Source organism: Staurois parvus, unplaced genomic scaffold (genome assembly GCF_062004578.1).
Source record: "Staurois parvus isolate SC_StPar_1 unplaced genomic scaffold, SC_StPar_1.0 ptg000333l, whole genome shotgun sequence".
Taxonomy (NCBI): Eukaryota; Metazoa; Chordata; class Amphibia; order Anura; family Ranidae; genus Staurois; species Staurois parvus.
The window spans coordinates 702,020-727,824 of record NW_028318129.1 but is presented as its reverse complement, the minus strand read 5'-3'; the positions used below and the strand labels follow the sequence as shown (position 1 = coordinate 727,824).

At 56.7% G+C, this 25,805-nt stretch overlaps 9 non-coding genes across 9 annotated transcripts; all 9 read left to right on the top strand.

Annotated features, from left to right (window-relative positions):
• The first annotated feature begins 2,406 nt into the window (after nt 1-2,406).
• On the top strand, nt 2,407-2,525 carry LOC149457220 (5S ribosomal RNA). Its single transcript, XR_016313670.1, has one exon. It is a non-coding gene; the product is annotated as a 5S ribosomal RNA (ribosomal RNA).
• A 2,762-nt stretch (nt 2,526-5,287) lies between these two features.
• LOC149457219 (5S ribosomal RNA) lies at nt 5,288-5,406 on the top strand. Its single transcript, XR_016313723.1, has one exon. It is a non-coding gene; the product is annotated as a 5S ribosomal RNA (ribosomal RNA).
• A 2,761-nt stretch (nt 5,407-8,167) lies between these two features.
• Nucleotides 8,168-8,286, top strand: LOC149457218 (5S ribosomal RNA). The gene has a single exon (XR_016313722.1). It is a non-coding gene; the product is annotated as a 5S ribosomal RNA (ribosomal RNA).
• Nucleotides 8,287-11,062: 2,776 nt separating this feature from the next.
• LOC149457217 (5S ribosomal RNA) lies at nt 11,063-11,181 on the top strand. The gene has a single exon (XR_016313691.1). It is a non-coding gene; the product is annotated as a 5S ribosomal RNA (ribosomal RNA).
• A 2,759-nt stretch (nt 11,182-13,940) lies between these two features.
• LOC149457216 (5S ribosomal RNA) lies at nt 13,941-14,059 on the top strand. The gene has a single exon (XR_016313667.1). It is a non-coding gene; the product is annotated as a 5S ribosomal RNA (ribosomal RNA).
• Nucleotides 14,060-16,821: 2,762 nt separating this feature from the next.
• LOC149457215 (5S ribosomal RNA) lies at nt 16,822-16,940 on the top strand. Its single transcript, XR_016313669.1, has one exon. It is a non-coding gene; the product is annotated as a 5S ribosomal RNA (ribosomal RNA).
• Nucleotides 16,941-19,702: 2,762 nt separating this feature from the next.
• On the top strand, nt 19,703-19,821 carry LOC149457214 (5S ribosomal RNA). Its single transcript, XR_016313721.1, has one exon. It is a non-coding gene; the product is annotated as a 5S ribosomal RNA (ribosomal RNA).
• Nucleotides 19,822-22,582: 2,761 nt separating this feature from the next.
• LOC149457213 (5S ribosomal RNA) lies at nt 22,583-22,701 on the top strand. Its single transcript, XR_016313720.1, has one exon. It is a non-coding gene; the product is annotated as a 5S ribosomal RNA (ribosomal RNA).
• A 2,776-nt stretch (nt 22,702-25,477) lies between these two features.
• LOC149457212 (5S ribosomal RNA) lies at nt 25,478-25,596 on the top strand. Its single transcript, XR_016313695.1, has one exon. It is a non-coding gene; the product is annotated as a 5S ribosomal RNA (ribosomal RNA).
• The last annotated feature ends 209 nt before the right edge of the window (nt 25,597-25,805 follow it).

Genomic DNA, 25,805 nt, shown 5'->3' with positions numbered 1-25,805 from the left:
AGGTCAGGCGTTACCTGGAGTTGGCCACCAGCTTTGCACACATCTCAGGAGGGATTTTGGCCCACTCCTCATGGCAGATCCTCTCCAAATCATGAAGGTTTGGCGGCTGACGTTTGGCAACTCCAACTTTCAGCTCCCTCCACAGAGATATTGTCAGCCGGATGAAGGTCTGGAGACTGGCTAGGCCACTCCAGGAGCTTAACGTGCTTCTTCTCCAGCCGCTGCTTTGTTGCCTTGGCCGCGTGTTTTGGCTCCTTGTCATGCTGGAACAGCCACCCGCCATTCATTTTCAATGCCCTGGCTGAGGGGAGAAGGTTCTCGCCCAAGATTTGCCGCTCTGTTGCCCCGTCCATGGTCCCCTTGATGCGGTGCAGTTGTCCTGTCCCCTTAGCAGAAAAACACCCCCAAAGCAGCATATTTCCACCGCCATGTTTGACAGTTGGGATGGTGTTCTTGGGGTCATAGGCAGCATTCCTCGTCCTCCTCCTCCTCCTCCAAACGCGGCGAGTTGAGTTGATGCCAAAGAGCTCCATTTTGGTGGTCTCATCTGACCAGGACACTTTCAACCAGTCCTGCTCTGCCTCATTCAGATGTTCAGTGGCAAACTTCAGACGGGCCTGGACATGTGCTCTCTTGAGCAGAGTGACCTTGTGGGCACTGCGGGATTTCAATCCTCGTCGGCGTAGTGTGTTACCCATTGTTCTCTTGGTGACTGCGGTCCCAGCTGGCCGGAGATCATTGACAAGATCCTCACTCGTAGTTCTGGGATGATGCCTCACTGTTGTCATGATCATTGACACTCCACGAGGGGAGATCTTGCTCGGTGCACCGGTCCTAGGGAGACTGACAGTTGCTTTGTGTTTCTTCCATTTGCGAATGATTGCACCGACTGTTGTCACCTTCTCACTAAGCTGCTTGGCCATAGTTTGGTAGCCCAGTCCAGCCTTGTGTAGGTCTTCGATCCTGTTGCTGACATCCCTGGACAGCTCTTTGGTCTTTGCCGTGGTGGAGGGTTTGGAATCTGATGGTTTGATTGCTCCTGTGGACAGGTGTCTTTTATACAGGTAAGAAAATGAGATTAGCATCTCTCCCTTTAAGAGGCTGCTTCTAATCTCAGCTTGTTACCTGTGTGAAAGACACCTGGGAGCCAGAAATGCTGCTGAATGATAGGGGATGGAATACTTCTTTCCCTCAGGAACATGCGAATCAGCGCATCATTGGTTAGACATGCAGTGCTTTTGAATGTTTTCTTGCTAGTCTGTCTCTCAGTCAATACACCTAGCATTGGATTTTTAGACCGATCGATCATTTGTTTGTGAGCGGGCAAAGATTCAAAATCAGCAGGGGGTGAAATACTCCTTTCCTTCACTGTAGCTCCCCCAAAGTCCTCAGGCCAGCCTAGGCTTTTGTGAGCCCGCTTCCCTTTTGCGGCCCACTCTTTTCAAAACACGCTGGCTTTCTTCTCTGTGTCCCTCAGGAGCTGGCCACGCATCCAGTCCCCTCCGGCAGCGGAGCAACGCTCAGACGCCACCCCCCAGCCAGCTAGCCCCGTCCTGCATCCCGCTTAGGCTCCACGGCCCAGCCCTTTGCCAGCGCTCTCCTCAGCCGCTTTGGCGCTCTCACGCCTGCTCTCCAGTCGCCTTGCGCCGACACATTCCGCTGCGCTCCCCAGGCCGGGGGACAGCAGCGGGGAAGGCAAGCGCGCCGGCCCCCCAAGCCAGCCAGAAGCAACAGAGCCGCCGAAGGCCACGATACCTGCGCCCTGAGGCGGTTAGAGCGCTGGGCCCGCTGCTGGAGGCAGGGGCCTGAGCGTCAGGGCCCTGTGGTGTGCGCAAGGGGGAGCCGGCCACTGGGGCGGTGAAAAAGAGCGAGGGCCGGAGCGCAAGGAACTGGCGTTTGTAGGCCCCGGTGCCAGCAGGGTCCCTAGCCTTGGTTTGGGTCAGGGGCAGGGAGGCGGGAGCGATGTGCGGCGCCCCGAGAGGTCTGGCTGGCAAGCGAGCTTGGCCCCTTGCTTTGCGGTGCGCTTTGCGGATGCTGTGTCCAAAGCTTGCTCCCTGCGGCTGGTGTGCTGCTCAGCCCTGCGAGCCAAAGGCTTGAAGTCAGGCCAGGGGAAGGCGGGAAGGAGAAGGAGGAGCGGTTGAGGCCAGGCTGGTGTGGTGTGCTTGTGCGTGAGGAGGTGCGGTCAGGAAGAGGTTAAAGAGGGAGCAAAGCAGCGGGAGGGAGGCAGGGGTTTGAGGAGAGTGAGTGAGAGAGGAGAGACGGGGCGGTGTGTGTCAGTTGTGCCGGTGGGTGAAAAGGAAACAGCAGTAGCAGCAGGCGGCTTGTCCTGGGTAGTAGAGCCGAGGAAAGGCGGAGGCCAGGCTGCCCGTGACAAGTAGAAGAGGCTTGAAGGAGAGCCTGAGTACTGCCTACGGCCACACCACCCTGAACGCGCCTGATCTCGTCTGATCTCGGAAGCTAAGCAGGGTCGGGCCTGGTTAGTACTTGGATGGGAGACCGCCTGGGAATACCAGGTGCTGTAGGCTTTTGCTTTTCCTCCAGCAGGGGTCACTCTCCTCCTCCATGGCTCTTTCACATTCGCTTTTACCTCCCCGCTCTCCAAGCCCTCCTGCTGCACACCTGCACTCAAGCAAACAACCTTTTCATCCCCTGCTCGTTTGCCAGCTCGGCCCACTCACAAACAAATCAGCCCTCTCAAAATACAATGCTAGCTGCTGCATCGGAACACTCACAGACAGAAGAGCAAGAAAAAACTCACAAGAAATGCATGGCTAACAAATCAGGCGCTCATTTGCAGCTTCACCAGGGAACACAGGTATCTCACCCCCTTCACCAAACAGGGCTTAGTGCTTGCTGGCAAATCCCTTCTTGGCAATCCCAGAGGTCAGGCGTTACCTGGAGTTGGCCACCAGCTTTGCACACATCTCAGGAGGGATTTTGGCCCACTCCTCTTGGCAGATCCTCTCCAAATCATGAAGGTTTGGCGGCTGACGTTTGGCAACTCCAACTTTCAGCTCCCTCCACAGAGATATTGTCAGCCGGATGAAGGTCTGGAGACTGGCTAGGCCACTCCAGGAGCTTAACGTGCTTCTTCTCCAGCCGCTGCTTTGTTGCCTTGGCCGCGTGTTTTGGCTCCTTGTCATGCTGGAACAGCCACCCGCCATTCATTTTCAATGCCCTGGCTGAGGGGAGAAGGTTCTCGCCCAAGATTTGCCGCTCCGTTGCCCCGTCCATGGTCCCCTTGATGCGGTGCAGTTGTCCTGTCCCCTTAGCAGAAAAACACCCCCAAAGCAGCATATTTCCACCGCCATGTTTGACAGTTGGGATGGTGTTCTTGGGGTCATAGGCAGCATTCCTCTTCCTCCTCCTCCTCCTCCAAACGCGGCGAGTTGAGTTGATGCCAAAGAGCTCCATTTTGGTGGTCTCATTTGACCAGGACACTTTCAACCAGTCCTGCTCTGCCTCATTCAGATGTTCAGTGGCAAACTTCAGACGGGCCTGGACATGTGCTCTCTTGAGCAGAGGGACCTTGCGGGCACTGCGGGATTTCAATCCTCGTCGGCGTAGTGTGTTACCCATTGTTCTCTTGGTGACTGCGGTCCCAGCTGGCCGGAGATCATTGACAAGATCCTCACTCGTAGTTCTGGGATGATGCCTCACTGTTGTCATGATCATTGACACTCCACGAGGGGAGATCTTGCTCGGTGCACCGGTCCTAGGGAGACTGACAGTTGCTTTGTGTTTCTTCCATTTGCGAATGATTGCACCGACTGTTGTCACCTTCTCACTAAGCTGCTTGGCCATAGTTTGGTAGCCCAGTCCAGCCTTGTGTAGGTCTTCGATCCTGTTGCTGACATCCCTGGACAGCTCTTTGGTCTTTGCCGTGGTGGAGGGTTTGGAATCTGATGGTTTGATTGCTCCTGTGGACAGGTGTCTTTTATACAGGTAAGAAAATGAGATTAGCATCTCTCCCTTTAAGAGGCTGCTTCTAATCTCAGCTTGTTACCTGTGTGAAAGACACCTGGGAGCCAGAAATGCTGCTGAATGATAGGGGATGGAATACTTATTTCCCTCAGGAACATGCGAATCAGCGCATCATTGGTTAGACATGCAGTGCTTTTGAATGTTTTCTTGCTAGTCTGTCTCTCAGTCAATACACCTAGCATTGGATTTTTAGACCGATCGATCATTTGTTTGTGAGCGGGCAAAGATTCAAAATCAGCAGGGGGTGAAATACTCCTTTCCTTCACTGTAGCTCCCCCAAAGTCCTCAGGCCAGCCTAGGCTTTTGTGAGCCCGCTTCCCTTTTGCGGCCCGCTCTTTTCAAAACACGCTGGCTTTCTTCTCTGTGTCCCTCAGGAGCTGGCCACGCATCCAGTCCCCTCCGGCAGCGGAGCAACGCTCAGACGCCACCCCCCAGCCAGCTAGCCCCGTCCTGCATCCCGCTTAGGCTCCACGGCCCAGCCCTTTGCCAGCGCTCTCCTCAGCCGCTTTGGCGCTCTCACGCCTGCTCTCCAGTCGCCTTGCGCCGACACATTCCGCTGCGCTCCCCAGGCCGGGGGACAGCAGCGGGGAAGGCAAGCGCGCCGGCCCCCCAAGCCAGCCAGAAGCAACAGAGCCGCCGAAGGCCACGATACCTGCGCCCTGAGGCGGTTAGAGCGCTGGGCCCGCTGCTGGAGGCAGGGGCCTGAGCGTCAGGGCCCTGTGGTGTGCGCAAGGGGGAGCCGGCCACTGGGGCGGTGAAAAAGAGAGAGGGCCGGAGCGCAAGGAACTGGCGTTTGTAGGCCCCGGTGCCAGCAGGGTCCCTAGCCTTGGTTTGGGTCAGGGGCAGGGAGGCGGGAGCGCTGTGCGGCGCCCCGAGAGGTCTGGCTGGCAAGCGAGCTTGGCCCCTTGCTTTGCGGTGCGCTTTGCGGATGCTGTGTCCAAAGCTTGCTCCCTGCGGCTGGTGTGCTGCTCAGCCCTGCGAGCCAAAGGCTTGAAGTCAGGCCAGGGGAAGGCGGGAAGGAGAAGGAGGAGCGGTTGAGGCCAGGCTGGTGTGGTGTGCTTGTGCGTGAGGAGGTGCGGTCAGGAAGAGGTTAAAGAGGGAGCAAAGCAGCGGGAGGGAGGCAGGGGTTTGAGGAGAGTGAGTGAGAGAGGAGAGACGGGGCGGTGTGTGTCAGTTGTGCCGGTGGGTGAAAAGGAAACAGCAGTAGCAGCAGGCGGCTTGTCCTGGGTAGTAGAGCCGAGGAAAGGCGGAGGCCAGGCTGCCCGTGACAAGTAGAAGAGGCTTGAAGGAGAGCCTGAGTACTGCCTACGGCCACACCACCCTGAACGCGCCCGATCTCGTCTGATCTCGGAAGCTAAGCAGGGTCGGGCCTGGTTAGTACTTGGATGGGAGACCGCCTGGGAATACCAGGTGCTGTAGGCTTTTGCTTTTCCTCCAGCAGGGGTCACTCTCCTCCTCCATGGCTCTTTCACATTCGCTTTTACCTCCCCGCTCTCCAAGCCCTCCTGCTGCACACCTGCACTCAAGCAAACAACCTTTTCATCCCCTGCTCGTTTGCCAGCTCGGCCCACTCACAAACAAATCAGCCCTCTCAAAATACAATGCTAGCTGCTGCATCGGAACACTCACAGACAGAAGAGCAAGAAAAAACTCACAAGAAATGCATGGCTAACAAATCAGGCGCTCATTTGCAGCTTCACCAGGGAACAAAGGTATCTCACCCCCTTCACCAAACAGGGCTTAGTGCTTGCTGGCAAATCCCTTCTTGGCAATCCCAGAGGTCAGGCGTTACCTGGAGTTGGCCACCAGCTTTGCACACATCTCAGGAGGGATTTTGGCCCACTCCTCTTGGCAGATCCTCTCCAAATCATGAAGGTTTGGCGGCTGACGTTTGGCAACTCCAACTTTCAGCTCCCTCCACAGAGATATTGTCAGCCGGATGAAGGTCTGGAGACTGGCTAGGCCACTCCAGGAGCTTAACGTGCTTCTTCTCCAGCCGCTGCTTTGTTGCCTTGGCCGCGTGTTTTGGCTCCTTGTCATGCTGGAACAGCCACCCGCCATTCATTTTCAATGCCCTGGCTGAGGGTAGAAGGTTCTCGCCCAAGATTTGCCGCTCTGTTGCCCCGTCCATGGTCCCCTTGATGCGGTGCAGTTGTCCTGTCCCCTTAGCAGAAAAACACCCCCAAAGCAGCATATTTCCACCGCCATGTTTGACAGTTGGGATGGTGTTCTTGGGGTCATAGGCAGCATTCCTCGTCCTCCTCCTCCTCCTCCAAACGCGGCGAGTTGAGTTGATGCCAAAGAGCTCCATTTTGGTGGTCTCATCTGACCAGGACACTTTCAACCAGTCCTGCTCTGCCTCATTCAGATGTTCAGTGGCAAACTTCAGACGGGCCTGGACATGTGCTCTCTTGAGCAGAGTGACCTTGTGGGCACTGCGGGATTTCAATCCTCGTCGGCGTAGTGTGTTACCCATTGTTCTCTTGGTGACTGCGGTCCCAGCTGGCCGGAGATCATTGACAAGATCCTCACTCGTAGTTCTGGGATGATGCCTCACTGTTGTCATGATCATTGACACTCCACGAGGGGAGATCTTGCTCGGTGCACCGGTCCTAGGGAGACTGACAGTTGCTTTGTGTTTCTTCCATTTGCGAATGATTGCACCGGCTGTTGTCACCTTCTCACCAAGCTGCTTGGCCATAGTTTGGTAGCCCAGTCCAGCCTTGTGTAGGTCTTCGATCCTGTTGCTGACATCCCTGGACAGCTCTTTGGTCTTTGCCGTGGTGGAGGGTTTGGAATCTGATGGTTTGATTGCTCCTGTGGACAGGTGTCTTTTATACAGGTAAGAAAATGAGATTAGCATCTCTCCCTTTAAGAGGCTGCTTCTAATCTCAGCTTGTTACCTGTGTGAAAGACACCTGGGAGCCAGAAATGCTGCTGAATGATAGGGGATGGAATACTTATTTCCCTCAGGAACATGCGAATCAGCGAATCATTGGTTAGACATGCAGTTCTTTTGAATGTTTTCTTGCTAGTCTGTCTCTCAGTCAATACACCTAGCATTGGATTTTTAGACCGATCGATCATTTGTTTGTGAGCGGGCAAAGATTCAAAATCAGCAGGGGGTGAAATACTCCTTTCCTTCACTGTAGCTCCCCCAAAGTCCCCAGGCCAGCCTAGGCTTTTGTGAGCCCGCTTCCCTTTTGCGGCCCGCTCTTTTCAAAACACGCTGGCTTTCTTCTCTGTGTCCCTCAGGAGCTGGCCACGCATCCAGCCCCCTCCGGCAGCGGAGCAACGCTCAGACGCCACCCCCAGCCAGCTAGCCCCGTCCTGCGTCCCGCTTAGGCTCCACGGCCCAGCCCTTTGCCAGCGCTCTCCTCAGCCGCTTTGGCGCTCTCACGCCTGCTCTCCCGTCGCCTTGCGCCGACACATTCCGCTGCGCTCCCCAGGCCGGGGGACAGCAGCGGGGAAGGCATGCGCGCCGGCCCCCCAAGCCAGCCAGAAGCAACAGAGCCGCCGAAGGCCACGATACCTGCGCCCTGAGGCGGTTAGAGCGCTGGGCCCGCTGCTGGAGGCAGGGGCCTGAGCGTCAGGGCCCTGTGGTGTGCGCAAGGGGGAGCCGGCCACTGGGGCGGTGAAAAAGAGCGAGGGCCGGAGCGCAAGGAACTGGCGTTTGTAGGCCCCGGTGCCAGCAGGGTCCCTAGCCTTGGTTTGGGTCAGGGGCAGGGAGGCGGGAGCGCTGTCCGGCGCCCCGAGAGGTGTGGCTGGCAAGCGAGCTTGGCCCCTTGCTTTGCGGTGCGCTTTGCGGCTGCTGTGTCCAAAGCTTGCTCCCTGCGGCTGGTGTGCTGCTCAGCCCTGCGAGCCAAAGGCTTGAAGTCAGGCCAGGGGAAGGCGGGTAGGAGAAGGAGGAGCGGTTGAGGCCAGGCTGGTGTGGTGTGCTTGTGCGTGAGGAGGTGCGGTCAGGAAGAGGTTAAAGAGGGAGCAAAGCAGCGGGAGGGAGGCAGGGGTTTGAGGAGAGTGAGTGAGAGAGGAGAGACAGGGCGGTGTGTGTCAGTTGTGCCGGTGGGTGAAAAGGAAACAGCAGTAGCAGCAGGCGGCTTGTCCTGGGTAGTAGAGCCGAGGAAAGGCGGAGGCCAGGCTGCCCGTGACAAGTAGAAGAGGCTTGAAGGAGAGCCTGAGTACTGCCTACGGCCACACCACCCTGAACGCGCCCGATCTCGTCTGATCTCGGAAGCTAAGCAGGGTCGGGCCTGGTTAGTACTTGGATGGGAGACCGCCTGGGAATACCAGGTGCTGTAGGCTTTTGCTTTTTTTTTTTTTTTTTTGCAGCAGGGGTCACTCTCCTCCTCCATGGCTCCTCTTTCACATTCACTTTTACCTCCCCGCTCTCCAAGCCCTCCTGCTGCGCACCTGCACTCAAGCAAACAACCTTTTCATCCCCTGCTCGTTTGCCAGCTCGGCCCACTCACAAACAAATCAGCCCTCTCAAAATACAATGCTAGCTGCTGCATCGGAACACTCACAGACAGAAGAGCAAGAAAAAACTCACAAGAAATGCAAGGCTAACAAATCAGGCGCTCATTTGCAGCTTCACCAGGGAACACAGGTATCTCACCCCCTTCACCAAACAGGGCTTAGTGCTTGCTGGCAAATCCCTTCTTGGCAATCCCAGAGGTCAGGCGTTACCTGGAGTTGGCCACCAGCTTTGCACACATCTCAGGAGGGATTTTGGCCCACTCCTCTTGGCAGATCCTCTCCAAATCATGAAGGTTTGGCGGCTGACGTTTGGCAACTCCAACTTTCAGCTCCCTCCACAGAGATATTGTCAGCCGGATGAAGGTCTGGAGACTGGCTAGGCCACTCCAGGAGCTTAACGTGCTTCTTCTCCAGCCGCTGCTTTGTTGCCTTGGCCGCGTGTTTTGGCTCCTTGTCATGCTGGAACAGCCACCCGCCATTCATTTTCAATGCCCTGGCTGAGGGGAGAAGGTTCTCGCCCAAGATTTGCCGCTCCGTTGCCCCGTCCATGGTCCCCTTGATGCGGTGCAGTTGTCCTGTCCCCTTAGCAGAAAAACACCCCCAAAGCAGCATATTTCCACCGCCATGTTTGACAGTTGGGATGGTGTTCTTGGGGTCATAGGCAGCATTCCTCGTCCTCCTCCTCCTCCTCCAAACGCGGCGAGTTGAGTTGATGCCAAAGAGCTCCATTTTGGTGGTCTCATCTGACCAGGACACTTTCAACCAGTCCTGCTCTGCCTCATTCAGATGTTCAGTGGCAAACTTCAGACGGGCCTGGACATGTGCTCTCTTGAGCAGAGGGACCTTGCGGGCACTGCGGGATTTCAATCCTCGTCGGCGTAGTGTGTTACCCATTGTTCTCTTGGTGACTGCGGTCCCAGCTGGCCGGAGATCATTGACAAGATCCTCACTCGTAGTTCTGGGATGATGTCTCACTGTTGTCATGATCATTGACACTCCACGAGGGGAGATCTTGCTCGGTGCACCGGTCCTAGGGAGACTGACAGTTGCTTTGTGTTTCTTCCATTTGCGAATGATTGCACCGACTGTTGTCACCTTCTCACTAAGCTGCTTGGCCATAGTTTGGTAGCCCAGTCCAGCCTTGTGTAGGTCTTCGATCCTGTTGCTGACATCCCTGGACAGCTCTTTGGTCTTTGCCGTGGTGGAGGGTTTGGAATCTGATGGTTTGATTGCTCCTGTGGACAGGTGTCTTTTATACAGGTAAGAAAATGAGATTAGCATCTCTCCCTTTAAGAGGCTGCTTCTAATCTCAGCTTGTTACCTGTGTGAAAGACACCTGGGAGCCAGAAATGCTGCTGAATGATAGGGGGTGGAATACTTATTTCCCTCAGGAACATGCGAATCAGCGCATCATTGGTTAGACATGCAGTGCTTTTGAATGTTTTCTTGCTAGTCTGTCTCTCAGTCAATACACCTAGCATTGGATTTTTAGACCGATCGATCATTTGTTTGTGAGCGGGCAAAGATTCAAAATCAGCAGGGGGTGAAATACTCCTTTCCTTCACTGTAGCTCCCCCAAAGTCCTCAGGCCAGCCTAGGCTTTTGTGAGCCCGCTTCCCTTTTGCGGCCCGCTCTTTTCAAAACACGCTGGCTTTCTTCTCTGTGTCCCTCAGGAGCTGGCCACGCATCCAGCCCCCTCCGGCAGCGGAGCAACGCTCAGACGCCACCCCCCAGCCAGCTAGCCCCGTCCTGCATCCCGCTTAGGCTCCACGGCCCAGCCCTTTGCCAGCGCTCTCCTCAGCCGCTTTGGCGCTCTCACGCCTGCTCTCCAGTCGCCTTGCGCCGACACATTCCGCTGCGCTCCCCAGGCCGGGGGACAGCAGCGGGGAAGGCACGCGCGCCGGCCCCCCAAGCCAGCCAGAAGCAACAGAGCCGCCGAAGGCCACGATACCTGCTCCCTGAGGCGGTTAGAGCGCTGGGCCCGCTGCTGGAGGCAGGGGCCTGAGCGTCAGGGCCCTGTGGTGTGCGCAAGGGGGAGCCGGCCACTGGGGCGGTGAAAAAGAGCGAGGGCCGGAGCGCAAGGAACTGGCGTTTGTAGGCCCCGGTGCCAGCAGGGTCCCTAGCCTTGGTTTGGGTCAGGGGCAGGGAGGCGGGAGCGCTGTGCGGCGCCCCGAGAGGTCTGGCTGGCAAGCGAGCTTGGCCCCTTGCTTTGCGGTGCGCTTTGCGGCTGCTGTGTCCAAAGCTTGCTCCCTGCGGCTGGTGTGCTGCTCAGCCCTGCGAGCCAAAGGCTTGAAGTCAGGCCAGGGGAAGGCGGGAAGGAGAAGGAGGAGCGGTTGAGGCCAGGCTGGTGTGGTGTGCTTGTGCGTGAGGAGGTGCGGTCAGGAAGAGGTTAAAGAGGGAGCAAAGCAGCGGGAGGGAGGCAGGGGTTTGAGGAGAGTGAGTGAGAGAGGAGAGACAGGGCGGTGTGTGTCAGTTGTGCCGGTGGGTGAAAAGGAAAGAGCAGTAGCAGCAGGCGGCTTGTCCTGGGTAGTAGAGCCGAGGAAAGGCGGAGGCCAGGCTGCCCGTGACAAGTAGAAGAGGCTTGAAGGAGAGCCTGAGTACTGCCTACGGCCACACCACCCTGAACTCGCCCGATCTTGTCTGATCTCGGAAGCTAAGCAGGGTCGGGCCTGGTTAGTACTTGGATGGGAGACCGCCTGGGAATACCAGGTGCTGTAGGCTTTTGCTTTTCCTCCAGCAGGGGTCACTCTCCTCCATGGCTCTTTCACATTCGCTTTTACCTCCCTGCTCTCCAAGCCCTCCTGCTGCACACCTGCACTCAAGCAAACAACCTTTTCATCCCCTGCTCGTTTGCCAGCTCGGCCCACTCACAAACAAATCAGCCCTCTCAAAATACAATGCTAGCTGCTGCATCGGAACACTCACAGACAGAAGAGCAAGAAAAAACTCACAAGAAATGCATGGCTAACAAATCAGGCGCTCATTTGCAGCTTCACCAGGGAACACAGGTATCTCACCCCCTTCACCAAACAGGGCTTAGTGCTTGCTGGCAAATCCCTTCTTGGCAATCCCAGAGGTCAGGCGTTACCTGGAGTTGGCCACCAGCTTTGCACACATCTCAGGAGGGATTTTGGCCCACTCCTCTTGGCAGATCCTCTCCAAATCATGAAGGTTTGGCGGCTGACGTTTGGCAACTCCAACTTTCAGCTCCCTCCACAGAGATATTGTCAGCTGGATGAAGGTCTGGAGACTGGCTAGGCCACTCCAGGAGCTTAACGTGCTTCTTCTCCAGCCGCTGCTTTGTTGCCTTGGCCGCGTGTTTTGGCTCCTTGTCATGCTGGAACAGCCACCCGCCATTCATTTTCAATGCCCTGGCTGAGGGGAGAAGGTTCTCGCCCAAGATTTGCCGCTCTGTTGCCCCGTCCATGGTCCCCTTGATGCGGTGCAGTTGTCCTGTCCCCTTAGCAGAAAAACACCCCCAAAGCAGCATATTTCCACCGCCATGTTTGACAGTTGGGATGGTGTTCTTGGGGTCATAGGCAGCATTCCTCGTCCTCCTCCTCCTCCTCCAAACGCGGCGAGTTGAGTTGATGCCAAAGAGCTCCATTTTGGTGGTCTCATTTGACCAGGACACTTTCAACCAGTCCTGCTCTGCCTCATTCAGATGTTCAGTGGCAAACTTCAGACGGGCCTGGACATGTGCTCTCTTGAGCAGAGGGACCTTGCGGGCACTGCGGGATTTCAATCCTCGTCGGCGTAGTGTGTTACCCATTGTTCTCTTGGTGACTGCGGTCCCAGCTGGCCGGAGATCATTGACAAGATCCTCACTCGTAGTTCTGGGATGATGCCTCACTGTTGTCATGATCATTGACACTCCACGAGGGGAGATCTTGCTCGGTGCACCGGTCCTAGGGAGACTGACAGTTGCTTTGTGTTTCTTCCATTTGCGAATGATTGCACCGACTGTTGTCACCTTCTCACTAAGCTGCTTGGCCATAGTTTGGTAGCCCAGTCCAGCCTTGTGTAGGTCTTCGATCCTGTTGCTGACATCCCTGGACAGCTCTTTGGTCTTTGCCGTGGTGGAGGGTTTGGAATCTGATGGTTTGATTGCTCCTGTGGACAGGTGTCTTTTATACAGGTAAGAAAATGAGATTAGCATCTCTCCCTTTAAGAGGCTGCTTCTAATCTCAGCTTGTTACTTGTGTGAAAGACACCTGGGAGCCAGAAATGCTGCTGAATGATAGGGGATGGAATACTTCTTTCCCTCAGGAACATGCGAATCAGTGCATCATTGGTTAGACATGCAGTGCTTTTGAATGTTTTCTTGCTAGTCTGTCTCTCAGTCAATACACCTAGCATTGGATTTTTAGACCGATCGATCATTTGTTTGTGAGCGGGGAAAGATTCAAAATCAGCAGGGGGTGAAATACTCCTTTCCTTCACTGTAGCTCCCCCAAAGTCCTCAGGCCAGCCTAGGCTTTTGTGAGCCCGCTTCCCTTTTGCGGCCCGCTCTTTTCAAAACACGCTGGCTTTCTTCTCTGTGTCCCTCAGGAGCTGGCCACGCATCCAGTCCCCTCCGGCAGCGGAGCAACGCTCAGACGCCACCCCCCAGCCAGCTAGCCCCGTCCTGCATCCCGCTTAGGCTCCACGGCCCAGCCCTTTGCCAGCGCTCTCCTCAGCCGCTTTGGCGCTCTCACGCCTGCTCTCCAGTCGCCTTGCGCCGACACATTCCGCTGCGCTCCCCAGGCCGGGGGACAGCAGCGGGGAAGGCAAGCGCGCCGGCCCCCCAAGCCAGCCAGAAGCAACAGAGCCGCCGAAGGCCACGATACCTGCGCCCTGAGGCGGTTAGAGCGCTGGGCCCGCTGCTGGAGGCAGGGGCCTGAGCGTCAGGGCCCTGTGGTGTGCGCAAGGGGGAGCCGGCCACTGGGGCGGTGAAAAAGAGCGAGGGCCGGAGCGCAAGGAACTGGCGTTTGTAGGCCCCGGTGCCAGCAGGGTCCCTAGCCTTGGTTTGGGTCAGGGGCAGGGAGGCGGGAGCGCTGTGCGGCGCCCCGAGAGGTCTGGCTGGCAAGCGAGCTTGGCCCCTTGCTTTGCGGTGCGCTTTGCGGATGCTGTGTCCAAAGCTTGCTCCCTGCGGCTGGTGTGCTGCTCAGCCCTGCGAGCCAAAGGCTTGAAGTCAGGCCAGGGGAAGGCGGGAAGGAGAAGGAGGAGCGGTTGAGGCCAGGCTGGTGTGGTGTGCTTGTGCGTGAGGAGGTGCGGTCAGGAAGAGGTTAAAGAGGGAGCAAAGCAGCGGGAGGGAGGCAGGGGTTTGAGGAGAGTGAGTGAGAGAGGAGAGACGGGGCGGTGTGTGTCAGTTGTGCCGGTGGGTGAAAAGGAAACAGCATTAGCTGCAGGCGGCTTGTCCTGGGTAGTAGAGCCGAGGAAAGGCGGAGGCCAGGCTGCCCGTGACAAGTAGAAGAGGCTTGAAGGAGAGCCTGAGTACTGCCTACGGCCACACCACCCTGAACGTGCCCGATCTCGTCTGATCTCGGAAGCTAAGCAGGGTCGGGCCTGGTTAGTACTTGGATGGGAGACCGCCTGGGAATACCAGGTGCTGTAGGCTTTTGCTTTTCCTCCAGCAGGGGTCACTCTCCTCCTCCATGGCTCTTTCACATTCACTTTTACCTCCCCGCTCTCCAAGCCCTCCTGCTGCACACCTGCACTCAAGCAAACAACCTTTTCATCCCCTGCTCGTTTGCCAGCTCGGCCCACTCACAAACAAATCAGCCCTCTCAAAATACAATGCTAGCTGCTGCATCGGAACACTCACAGACAGAAGAGCAAGAAAAAACTCACAAGAAATGCATGGCTAACAAATCAGGCGCTCATTTGCAGCTTCACCAGGGAACACAGGTATCTCACCCCCTTCACCAAACAGGGCTTAGTGCTTGCTGGCAAATCCCTTCTTGGCAATCCCAGAGGTCAGGCGTTACCTGGAGTTGGCCACCAGCTTTGCACACATCTCAGGAGGGATTTTGGCCCACTCCTCTTGGCAGATCCTCTCCAAATCATGAAGGTTTGGCGGCTGACGTTTGGCAACTCCAACTTTCAGCTCCCTCCACAGAGATATTGTCAGCCGGATGAAGGTCTGGAGACTGGCTAGGCCACTCCAGGAGCTTAACGTGCTTCTTCTCCAGCCGCTGCTTTGTTGCCTTGGCCGCGTGTTTTGGCTCCTTGTCATGCTGGAACAGCCACCCGCCATTCATTTTCAATGCCCTGGCTGAGGGGAGAAGGTTCTCGCCCAAGATTTGCCGCTCTGTTGCCCCGTCCATGGTCCCCTTGATGCGGTGCAGTTGTCCTGTCCCCTTAGCAGAAAAACACCCCCAAAGCAGCATATTTCCACCGCCATGTTTGACAGTTGGGATGGTGTTCTTGGGGTCATAGGCAGCATTCCTCGTCCTCCTCCTCCTCCTCCAAACGCGGCGAGTTGAGTTGATGCCAAAGAGCTCCATTTTGGTGGTCTCATCTGACCAGGACACTTTCAACCAGTCCTGCTCTGCCTCATTCAGATATTCAGTGGCAAACTTCAGACGGTCCTGGACATGTGCTCTCTTGAGCAGAGTGACCTTGTGGGCACTGCTGGATTTAAATCCTCGTCGGCGTAGTGTGTTACCCATTGTTCTCTTGGTGACTGCGGTCCCAGCTGGCCGGAGATCATTGACAAGATCCTCACTCGTAGTTCTGGGATGATGCCTCACTGTTGTCATGATCATTGACACTCCACGAGGGGAGATCTTGCTCGGTGCACCGGTCCTAGGGAGACTGACAGTTGCTTTGTGTTTCTTCCATTTGCGAATGATTGCACCGACTGTTGTCACCTTCTCACTAAGCTGCTTGGCCATAGTTTGGTAGCCCAGTCCAGCCTTGTGTAGGTCTTCGATCCTGTTGCTGACATCCCTGGACAGCTCTTTGGTCTTTGCCGTGGTGGAGGGTTTGGAATCTGATGGTTTGATTGCTCCTGTGGACAGGTGTCTTTTATACAGGTAAGAAAATGAGATTAGCATCTCTCCCTTTAAGAGGCTGCTTCTAATCTCAGCTTGTTACCTGTGTGAAAGACACCTGGGAGCCAGAAATGCTGCTGAATGATAGGGGATGGAATACTTCTTTCCCTCAGGAACATGCGAATCAGCGCATCATTGGTTAGACATGCAGTGCTTTTGAATGTTTTCTTGCTAGTCTGTCTCTCAGTCAATACACCTAGCATTGGATTTTTAGACCGATCGATCATTTGTTTGTGAGCGGGCAAAGATTCAAAATCAGCAGGGGGTGAAATACTCCTTTCCTTCACTGTAGCTCCCCCAAAGTCCTCAGGCCAGCCTAGGCTTTTGTGAGCCCGCTTCCCTTTTGCGGCCCACTCTTTTCAAAACACGCTGGCTTTCTTCTCTGTGTCCCTCAGGAGCTGGCCACGCATCCAGTCCCCTCCGGCAGCGGAGCAACGCTCAGACGCCACCCCCCAGCCAGCTAGCCCCGTCCTGCATCCCGCTTAGGCTCCACGGCCCAGCCCTTTGCCAGCGCTCTCCTCAGCCGCTTTGGCGCTCTCACGCCTGCTCTCCAGTCGCCTTGCGCCGACACATTCCGCTGCGCTCCCCAGGCCGGGGGACAGCAGCGGGGAAGGCAAGCGCGCCGGCCCCCCAAGCCAGCCAGAAGCAACAGAGCCGCCGAAGGCCACGATACCTGCGCCCTGAGGCGGTTAGAGCGCTGGGCCCGCTGCTGGAGGCAGGGGCCTGAGCGTCAGGGCCCTGTGGTGTGCGCAAGGGGGAGCCGGCCACTGGGGCGGTGAAAAAGAGCGAGGGCCGGAGCGCAAGGAACTGGCGTTTGTAGGCCCCGGTGCCAGCAGGGTCCCTAGCCTTGGTTTGGGTCAGGGGCAGGGAGGCGGGAGCGCTGTGCGGCGCCCCGAGAGGTCTGGCTGGCAAGCGAGCTTGGCCCCTTGCTTTGCGGTGCGCTTTGCGGATGCTGTGTCCAAAGCTTGCTCCCTGCGGCTGGTGTGCTGCTCAGCCCTGCGAGCCAAAGGCTTGAAGTCAGGCCAGGGGAAGGCGGGAAGGAGAAGGAGGAGCGGTTGAGGCCAGGCTGGTGTGGTGTGCTTGTGCGTGAGGAGGTGCGGTCAGGAAGAGGTTAAAGAGGGAGCAAAGCAGCGGGAGGGAGGCAGGGGTTTGAGGAGAGTGAGTGAGAGAGGAGAGACGGGGCGGTGTGTGTCAGTTGTGCCGGTGGGTGAAAAGGAAACAGCAGTAGCAGCAGGCGGCTTGTCCTGGGTAGTAGAGCCGAGGAAAGGCGGAGGCCAGGCTGCCCGTGACAAGTAGAAGAGGCTTGAAGGAGAGCCTGAGTACTGCCTACGGCCACACCACCCTGAACGCGCCTGATCTCGTCTGATCTCGGAAGCTAAGCAGGGTCGGGCCTGGTTAGTACTTGGATGGGAGACCGCCTGGGAATACCAGGTGCTGTAGGCTTTTGCTTTTCCTCCAGCAGGGGTCACTCTCCTCCTCCATGGCTCTTTCACATTCGCTTTTACCTCCCCGCTCTCCAAGCCCTCCTGCTGCACACCTGCACTCAAGCAAACAACCTTTTCATCCCCTGCTCGTTTGCCAGCTCGGCCCACTCACAAACAAATCAGCCCTCTCAAAATACAATGCTAGCTGCTGCATCGGAACACTCACAGACAGAAGAGCAAGAAAAAACTCACAAGAAATGCATGGCTAACAAATCAGGCGCTCATTTGCAGCTTCACCAGGGAACACAGGTATCTCACCCCCTTCACCAAACAGGGCTTAGTGCTTGCTGGCAAATCCCTTCTTGGCAATCCCAGAGGTCAGGCGTTACCTGGAGTTGGCCACCAGCTTTGCACACATCTCAGGAGGGATTTTGGCCCACTCCTCTTGGCAGATCCTCTCCAAATCATGAAGGTTTGGCGGCTGACGTTTGGCAACTCCAACTTTCAGCTCCCTCCACAGAGATATTGTCAGCCGGATGAAGGTCTGGAGACTGGCTAGGCCACTCCAGGAGCTTAACGTGCTTCTTCTCCAGCCGCTGCTTTGTTGCCTTGGCCGCGTGTTTTGGCTCCTTGTCATGCTGGAACAGCCACCCGCCATTCATTTTCAATGCCCTGGCTGAGGGGAGAAGGTTCTCGCCCAAGATTTGCCGCTCCGTTGCCCCGTCCATGGTCCCCTTGATGCGGTGCAGTTGTCCTGTCCCCTTAGCAGAAAAACACCCCCAAAGCAGCATATTTCCACCGCCATGTTTGACAGTTGGGATGGTGTTCTTGGGGTCATAGGCAGCATTCCTCTTCCTCCTCCTCCTCCTCCAAACGCGGCGAGTTGAGTTGATGCCAAAGAGCTCCATTTTGGTGGTCTCATTTGACCAGGACACTTTCAACCAGTCCTGCTCTGCCTCATTCAGATGTTCAGTGGCAAACTTCAGACGGGCCTGGACATGTGCTCTCTTGAGCAGAGGGACCTTGCGGGCACTGCGGGATTTCAATCCTCGTCGGCGTAGTGTGTTACCCATTGTTCTCTTGGTGACTGCGGTCCCAGCTGGCCGGAGATCATTGACAAGATCCTCACTCGTAGTTCTGGGATGATGCCTCACTGTTGTCATGATCATTGACACTCCACGAGGGGAGATCTTGCTCGGTGCACCGGTCCTAGGGAGACTGACAGTTGCTTTGTGTTTCTTCCATTTGCGAATGATTGCACCGACTGTTGTCACCTTCTCACTAAGCTGCTTGGCCATAGTTTGGTAGCCCAGTCCAGCCTTGTGTAGGTCTTCGATCCTGTTGCTGACATCCCTGGACAGCTCTTTGGTCTTTGCCGTGGTGGAGGGTTTGGAATCTGATGGTTTGATTGCTCCTGTGGACAGGTGTCTTTTATACAGGTAAGAAAATGAGATTAGCATCTCTCCCTTTAAGAGGCTGCTTCTAATCTCAGCTTGTTACCTGTGTGAAAGACACCTGGGAGCCAGAAATGCTGCTGAATGATAGGGGATGGAATACTTCTTTCCCTCAGGAACATGCGAATCAGCGCATCATTGGTTAGACATGCAGTGCTTTTGAATGTTTTCTTGCTAGTCTGTCTCTCAGTCAATACACCTAGCATTGGATTTTTAGACCGATCGATCATTTGTTTGTGAGCGGGCAAAGATTCAAAATCAGCAGGGGGTGAAATACTCCTTTCCTTCACTGTAGCTCCCCCAAAGTCCTCAGGCCAGCCTAGGCTTTTGTGAGCCCGCTTCCCTTTTGCGGCCCGCTCTTTTCAAAACACGCTGGCTTTCTTCTCTGTGTCCCTCAGGAGCTGGCCACGCATCCAGTCCCCTCCGGCAGCGGAGCAACGCTCAGACGCCACCCCCCAGCCAGCTAGCCCCGTCCTGCATCCCGCTTAGGCTCCACGGCCCAGCCCTTTGCCAGCGCTCTCCTCAGCCGCTTTGGCGCTCTCACGCCTGCTCTCCAGTCGCCTTGCGCCGACACATTCCGCTGCGCTCCCCAGGCCGGGGGACAGCAGCGGGGAAGGCAAGCGCGCCGGCCCCCCAAGCCAGCCAGAAGCAACAGAGCCGCCGAAGGCCACGATACCTGCGCCCTGAGGCGGTTAGAGCGCTGGGCCCGCTGCTGGAGGCAGGGGCCTGAGCGTCAGGGCCCTGTGGTGTGCGCAAGGGGGAGCCGGCCACTGGGGCGGTGAAAAAGAGCGAGGGCCGGAGCGCAAGGAACTGGCGTTTGTAGGCCCCGGTGCCAGCAGGGTCCCTAGCCTTGGTTTGGGTCAGGGGCAGGGAGGCGGGAGCGCTGTGCGGCGCCCCGAGAGGTCTGGCTGGCAAGCGAGCTTGGCCCCTTGCTTTGCGGTGCGCTTTGCGGATGCTGTGTCCAAAGCTTGCTCCCTGCGGCTGGTGTGCTGCTCAGCCCTGCGAGCCAAAGGCTTGAAGTCAGGCCAGGGGAAGGCGGGAAGGAGAAGGAGGAGCGGTTGAGGCCAGGCTGGTGTGGTGTGCTTGTGCGTGAGGAGGTGCGGTCAGGAAGAGGTTAAAGAGGGAGCAAAGCAGCGGGAGGGAGGCAGGGGTTTGAGGAGAGTGAGTGAGAGAGGAGAGACGGGGCGGTGTGTGTCAGTTGTGCCGGTGGGTGAAAAGGAAACAGCAGTAGCAGCAGGCGGCTTGTCCTGGGTAGTAGAGCCGAGGAAAGGCGGAGGCCAGGCTGCCCGTGACAAGTAGAAGAGGCTTGAAGGAGAGCCTGAGTACTGCCTACGGCCACACCACCCTGAACGCGCCCGATCTCGTCTGATCTCGGAAGCTAAGCAGGGTCGGGCCTGGTTAGTACTTGGATGGGAGACCGCCTGGGAATACCAGGTGCTGTAGGCTTTTGCTTTTCCTCCAGCAGGGGTCACTCTCCTCCTCCATGGCTCTTTCACATTCGCTTTTACCTCCCCGCTCTCCAAGCCCTCCTGCTGCACACCTGCACTCAAGCAAACAACCTTTTCATCCCCTGCTCGTTTGCCAGCTCGGCCCACTCACAAACAAATCAGCCCTCTCAAAATACAATGCTAGCTGCTGCATCGGAACACTCACAGACAGAAGAGCAAGAAAAAACTCACAAGAAATGCATGGCTAACAAATCAGGCGCTCATTTGCAGCTTCACCAGGGAACAAAGGTATCTCACCCCCTTCACCAAACAGGGCTTAGTGCTTGCTGGCAAATCCCTTCTTGGCAATCCCAGAGGTCAGGCGTTACCTGGAGTTGGCCACCAGCTTTGCACACATCTCAGGAGGGATTTTGGCCCACTCCTCTTGGCAGATCCTCTCCAAATCATGAAGGTTTGGCGGCTGACGTTTGGCAACTCCAACTTTCAGCTCCCTCCACAGAGATATTGTCAGCCGGATGAAGGTCTGGAGACTGGCTAGGCCACTCCAGGAGCTTAACGTGCTTCTTCTCCAGCCGCTGCTTTGTTGCCTTGGCCGCGTGTTTTGGCTCCTTGTCATGCTGGAACAGCCACCCGCCATTCATTTTCAATGCCCTGGCTGAGGGTAGAAGGTTCTCGCCCAAGATTTGCCGCTCTGTTGCCCCGTCCATGGTCCCCTTGATGCGGTGCAGTTGTCCTGTCCCCTTAGCAGAAAAACACCCCCAAAGCAGCATATTTCCACCGCCATGTTTGACAGTTGGGATGGTGTTCTTGGGGTCATAGGCAGCATTCCTCGTCCTCCTCCTCCTCCTCCAAACGCGGCGAGTTGAGTTGATGCCAAAGAGCTCCATTTTGGTGGTCTCATCTGACCAGGACACTTTCAACCAGTCCTGCTCTGCCTCATTCAGATGTTCAGTGGCAAACTTCAGACGGGCCTGGACATGTGCTCTCTTGAGCAGAGTGACCTTGTGGGCACTGCGGGATTTCAATCCTCGTCGGCGTAGTGTGTTACCCATTGTTCTCTTGGTGACTGCGGTCCCAGCTGGCCGGAGATCATTGACAAGATCCTCACTCGTAGTTCTGGGATGATGCCTCACTGTTGTCATGATCATTGACACTCCACGAGGGGAGATCTTGCTCGGTGCACCGGTCCTAGGGAGACTGACAGTTGCTTTGTGTTTCTTCCATTTGCGAATGATTGCACCGGCTGTTGTCACCTTCTCACCAAGCTGCTTGGCCATAGTTTGGTAGCCCAGTCCAGCCTTGTGTAGGTCTTCGATCCTGTTGCTGACATCCCTGGACAGCTCTTTGGTCTTTGCCGTGGTGGAGGGTTTGGAATCTGATGGTTTGATTGCTCCTGTGGACAGGTGTCTTTTATACAGGTAAGAAAATGAGATTAGCATCTCTCCCTTTAAGAGGCTGCTTCTAATCTCAGCTTGTTACCTGTGTGAAAGACACCTGGGAGCCAGAAATGCTGCTGAATGATAGGGGATGGAATACTTATTTCCCTCAGGAACATGCGAATCAGCGAATCATTGGTTAGACATGCAGTTCTTTTGAATGTTTTCTTGCTAGTCTGTCTCTCAGTCAATACACCTAGCATTGGATTTTTAGACCGATCGATCATTTGTTTGTGAGCGGGCAAAGATTCAAAATCAGCAGGGGGTGAAATACTCCTTTCCTTCACTGTAGCTCCCCCAAAGTCCCCAGGCCAGCCTAGGCTTTTGTGAGCCCGCTTCCCTTTTGCGGCCCGCTCTTTTCAAAACACGCTGGCTTTCTTCTCTGTGTCCCTCAGGAGCTGGCCACGCATCCAGCCCCCTCCGGCAGCGGAGCAACGCTCAGACGCCACCCCCAGCCAGCTAGCCCCGTCCTGCGTCCCGCTTAGGCTCCACGGCCCAGCCCTTTGCCAGCGCTCTCCTCAGCCGCTTTGGCGCTCTCACGCCTGCTCTCCCGTCGCCTTGCGCCGACACATTCCGCTGCGCTCCCCAGGCCGGGGGACAGCAGCGGGGAAGGCATGCGCGCCGGCCCCCCAAGCCAGCCAGAAGCAACAGAGCCGCCGAAGGCCACGATACCTGCGCCCTGAGGCGGTTAGAGCGCTGGGCCCGCTGCTGGAGGCAGGGGCCTGAGCGTCAGGGCCCTGTGGTGTGCGCAAGGGGGAGCCGGCCACTGGGGCGGTGAAAAAGAGCGAGGGCCGGAGCGCAAGGAACTGGCGTTTGTAGGCCCCGGTGCCAGCAGGGTCCCTAGCCTTGGTTTGGGTCAGGGGCAGGGAGGCGGGAGCGCTGTCCGGCGCCCCGAGAGGTGTGGCTGGCAAGCGAGCTTGGCCCCTTGCTTTGCGGTGCGCTTTGCGGCTGCTGTGTCCAAAGCTTGCTCCCTGCGGCTGGTGTGCTGCTCAGCCCTGCGAGCCAAAGGCTTGAAGTCAGGCCAGGGGAAGGCGGGTAGGAGAAGGAGGAGCGGTTGAGGCCAGGCTGGTGTGGTGTGCTTGTGCGTGAGGAGGTGCGGTCAGGAAGAGGTTAAAGAGGGAGCAAAGCAGCGGGAGGGAGGCAGGGGTTTGAGGAGAGTGAGTGAGAGAGGAGAGACAGGGCGGTGTGTGTCAGTTGTGCCGGTGGGTGAAAAGGAAACAGCAGTAGCAGCAGGCGGCTTGTCCTGGGTAGTAGAGCCGAGGAAAGGCGGAGGCCAGGCTGCCCGTGACAAGTAGAAGAGGCTTGAAGGAGAGCCTGAGTACTGCCTACGGCCACACCACCCTGAACGCGCCCGATCTCGTCTGATCTCGGAAGCTAAGCAGGGTCGGGCCTGGTTAGTACTTGGATGGGAGACCGCCTGGGAATACCAGGTGCTGTAGGCTTTTGCTTTTTTTTTTTTTTTTTTGCAGCAGGGGTCACTCTCCTCCTCCATGGCTCCTCTTTCACATTCACTTTTACCTCCCCGCTCTCCAAGCCCTCCTGCTGCGCACCTGCACTCAAGCAAACAACCTTTTCATCCCCTGCTCGTTTGCCAGCTCGGCCCACTCACAAACAAATCAGCCCTCTCAAAATACAATGCTAGCTGCTGCATCGGAACACTCACAGACAGAAGAGCAAGAAAAAACTCACAAGAAATGCAAGGCTAACAAATCAGGCGCTCATTTGCAGCTTCACCAGGGAACACAGGTATCTCACCCCCTTCACCAAACAGGGCTTAGTGCTTGCTGGCAAATCCCTTCTTGGCAATCCCAGAGGTCAGGCGTTACCTGGAGTTGGCCACCAGCTTTGCACACATCTCAGGAGGGATTTTGGCCCACTCCTCTTGGCAGATCCTCTCCAAATCATGAAGGTTTGGCGGCTGACGTTTGGCAACTCCAACTTTCAGCTCCCTCCACAGAGATATTGTCAGCCGGATGAAGGTCTGGAGACTGGCTAGGCCACTCCAGGAGCTTAACGTGCTTCTTCTCCAGCCGCTGCTTTGTTGCCTTGGCCGCGTGTTTTGGCTCCTTGTCATGCTGGAACAGCCACCCGCCATTCATTTTCAATGCCCTGGCTGAGGGGAGAAGGTTCTCGCCCAAGATTTGCCGCTCCGTTGCCCCGTCCATGGTCCCCTTGATGCGGTGCAGTTGTCCTGTCCCCTTAGCAGAAAAACACCCCCAAAGCAGCATATTTCCACCGCCATGTTTGACAGTTGGGATGGTGTTCTTGGGGTCATAGGCAGCATTCCTCGTCCTCCTCCTCCTCCTCCAAACGCGGCGAGTTGAGTTGATGCCAAAGAGCTCCATTTTGGTGGTCTCATCTGACCAGGACACTTTCAACCAGTCCTGCTCTGCCTCATTCAGATGTTCAGTGGCAAACTTCAGACGGGCCTGGACATGTGCTCTCTTGAGCAGAGGGACCTTGCGGGCACTGCGGGATTTCAATCCTCGTCGGCGTAGTGTGTTACCCATTGTTCTCTTGGTGACTGCGGTCCCAGCTGGCCGGAGATCATTGACAAGATCCTCACTCGTAGTTCTGGGATGATGTCTCACTGTTGTCATGATCATTGACACTCCACGAGGGGAGATCTTGCTCGGTGCACCGGTCCTAGGGAGACTGACAGTTGCTTTGTGTTTCTTCCATTTGCGAATGATTGCACCGACTGTTGTCACCTTCTCACTAAGCTGCTTGGCCATAGTTTGGTAGCCCAGTCCAGCCTTGTGTAGGTCTTCGATCCTGTTGCTGACATCCCTGGACAGCTCTTTGGTCTTTGCCGTGGTGGAGGGTTTGGAATCTGATGGTTTGATTGCTCCTGTGGACAGGTGTCTTTTATACAGGTAAGAAAATGAGATTAGCATCTCTCCCTTTAAGAGGCTGCTTCTAATCTCAGCTTGTTACCTGTGTGAAAGACACCTGGGAGCCAGAAATGCTGCTGAATGATAGGGGGTGGAATACTTATTTCCCTCAGGAACATGCGAATCAGCGCATCATTGGTTAGACATGCAGTGCTTTTGAATGTTTTCTTGCTAGTCTGTCTCTCAGTCAATACACCTAGCATTGGATTTTTAGACCGATCGATCATTTGTTTGTGAGCGGGCAAAGATTCAAAATCAGCAGGGGGTGAAATACTCCTTTCCTTCACTGTAGCTCCCCCAAAGTCCTCAGGCCAGCCTAGGCTTTTGTGAGCCCGCTTCCCTTTTGCGGCCCGCTCTTTTCAAAACACGCTGGCTTTCTTCTCTGTGTCCCTCAGGAGCTGGCCACGCATCCAGCCCCCTCCGGCAGCGGAGCAACGCTCAGACGCCACCCCCCAGCCAGCTAGCCCCGTCCTGCATCCCGCTTAGGCTCCACGGCCCAGCCCTTTGCCAGCGCTCTCCTCAGCCGCTTTGGCGCTCTCACGCCTGCTCTCCAGTCGCCTTGCGCCGACACATTCCGCTGCGCTCCCCAGGCCGGGGGACAGCAGCGGGGAAGGCACGCGCGCCGGCCCCCCAAGCCAGCCAGAAGCAACAGAGCCGCCGAAGGCCACGATACCTGCTCCCTGAGGCGGTTAGAGCGCTGGGCCCGCTGCTGGAGGCAGGGGCCTGAGCGTCAGGGCCCTGTGGTGTGCGCAAGGGGGAGCCGGCCACTGGGGCGGTGAAAAAGAGCGAGGGCCGGAGCGCAAGGAACTGGCGTTTGTAGGCCCCGGTGCCAGCAGGGTCCCTAGCCTTGGTTTGGGTCAGGGGCAGGGAGGCGGGAGCGCTGTGCGGCGCCCCGAGAGGTCTGGCTGGCAAGCGAGCTTGGCCCCTTGCTTTGCGGTGCGCTTTGCGGCTGCTGTGTCCAAAGCTTGCTCCCTGCGGCTGGTGTGCTGCTCAGCCCTGCGAGCCAAAGGCTTGAAGTCAGGCCAGGGGAAGGCGGGAAGGAGAAGGAGGAGCGGTTGAGGCCAGGCTGGTGTGGTGTGCTTGTGCGTGAGGAGGTGCGGTCAGGAAGAGGTTAAAGAGGGAGCAAAGCAGCGGGAGGGAGGCAGGGGTTTGAGGAGAGTGAGTGAGAGAGGAGAGACAGGGCGGTGTGTGTCAGTTGTGCCGGTGGGTGAAAAGGAAAGAGCAGTAGCAGCAGGCGGCTTGTCCTGGGTAGTAGAGCCGAGGAAAGGCGGAGGCCAGGCTGCCCGTGACAAGTAGAAGAGGCTTGAAGGAGAGCCTGAGTACTGCCTGCGGCCACACCACCCTGAACTCGCCCGATCTTGTCTGATCTCGGAAGCTAAGCAGGGTCGGGCCTGGTTAGTACTTGGATGGGAGACCGCCTGGGAATACCAGGTGCTGTAGGCTTTTGCTTTTCCTCCAGCAGGGGTCACTCTCCTCCATGGCTCTTTCACATTCGCTTTTACCTCCCTGCTCTCCAAGCCCTCCTGCTGCACACCTGCACTCAAGCAAACAACCTTTTCATCCCCTGCTCGTTTGCCAGCTCGGCCCACTCACAAACAAATCAGCCCTCTCAAAATACAATGCTAGCTGCTGCATCGGAACACTCACAGACA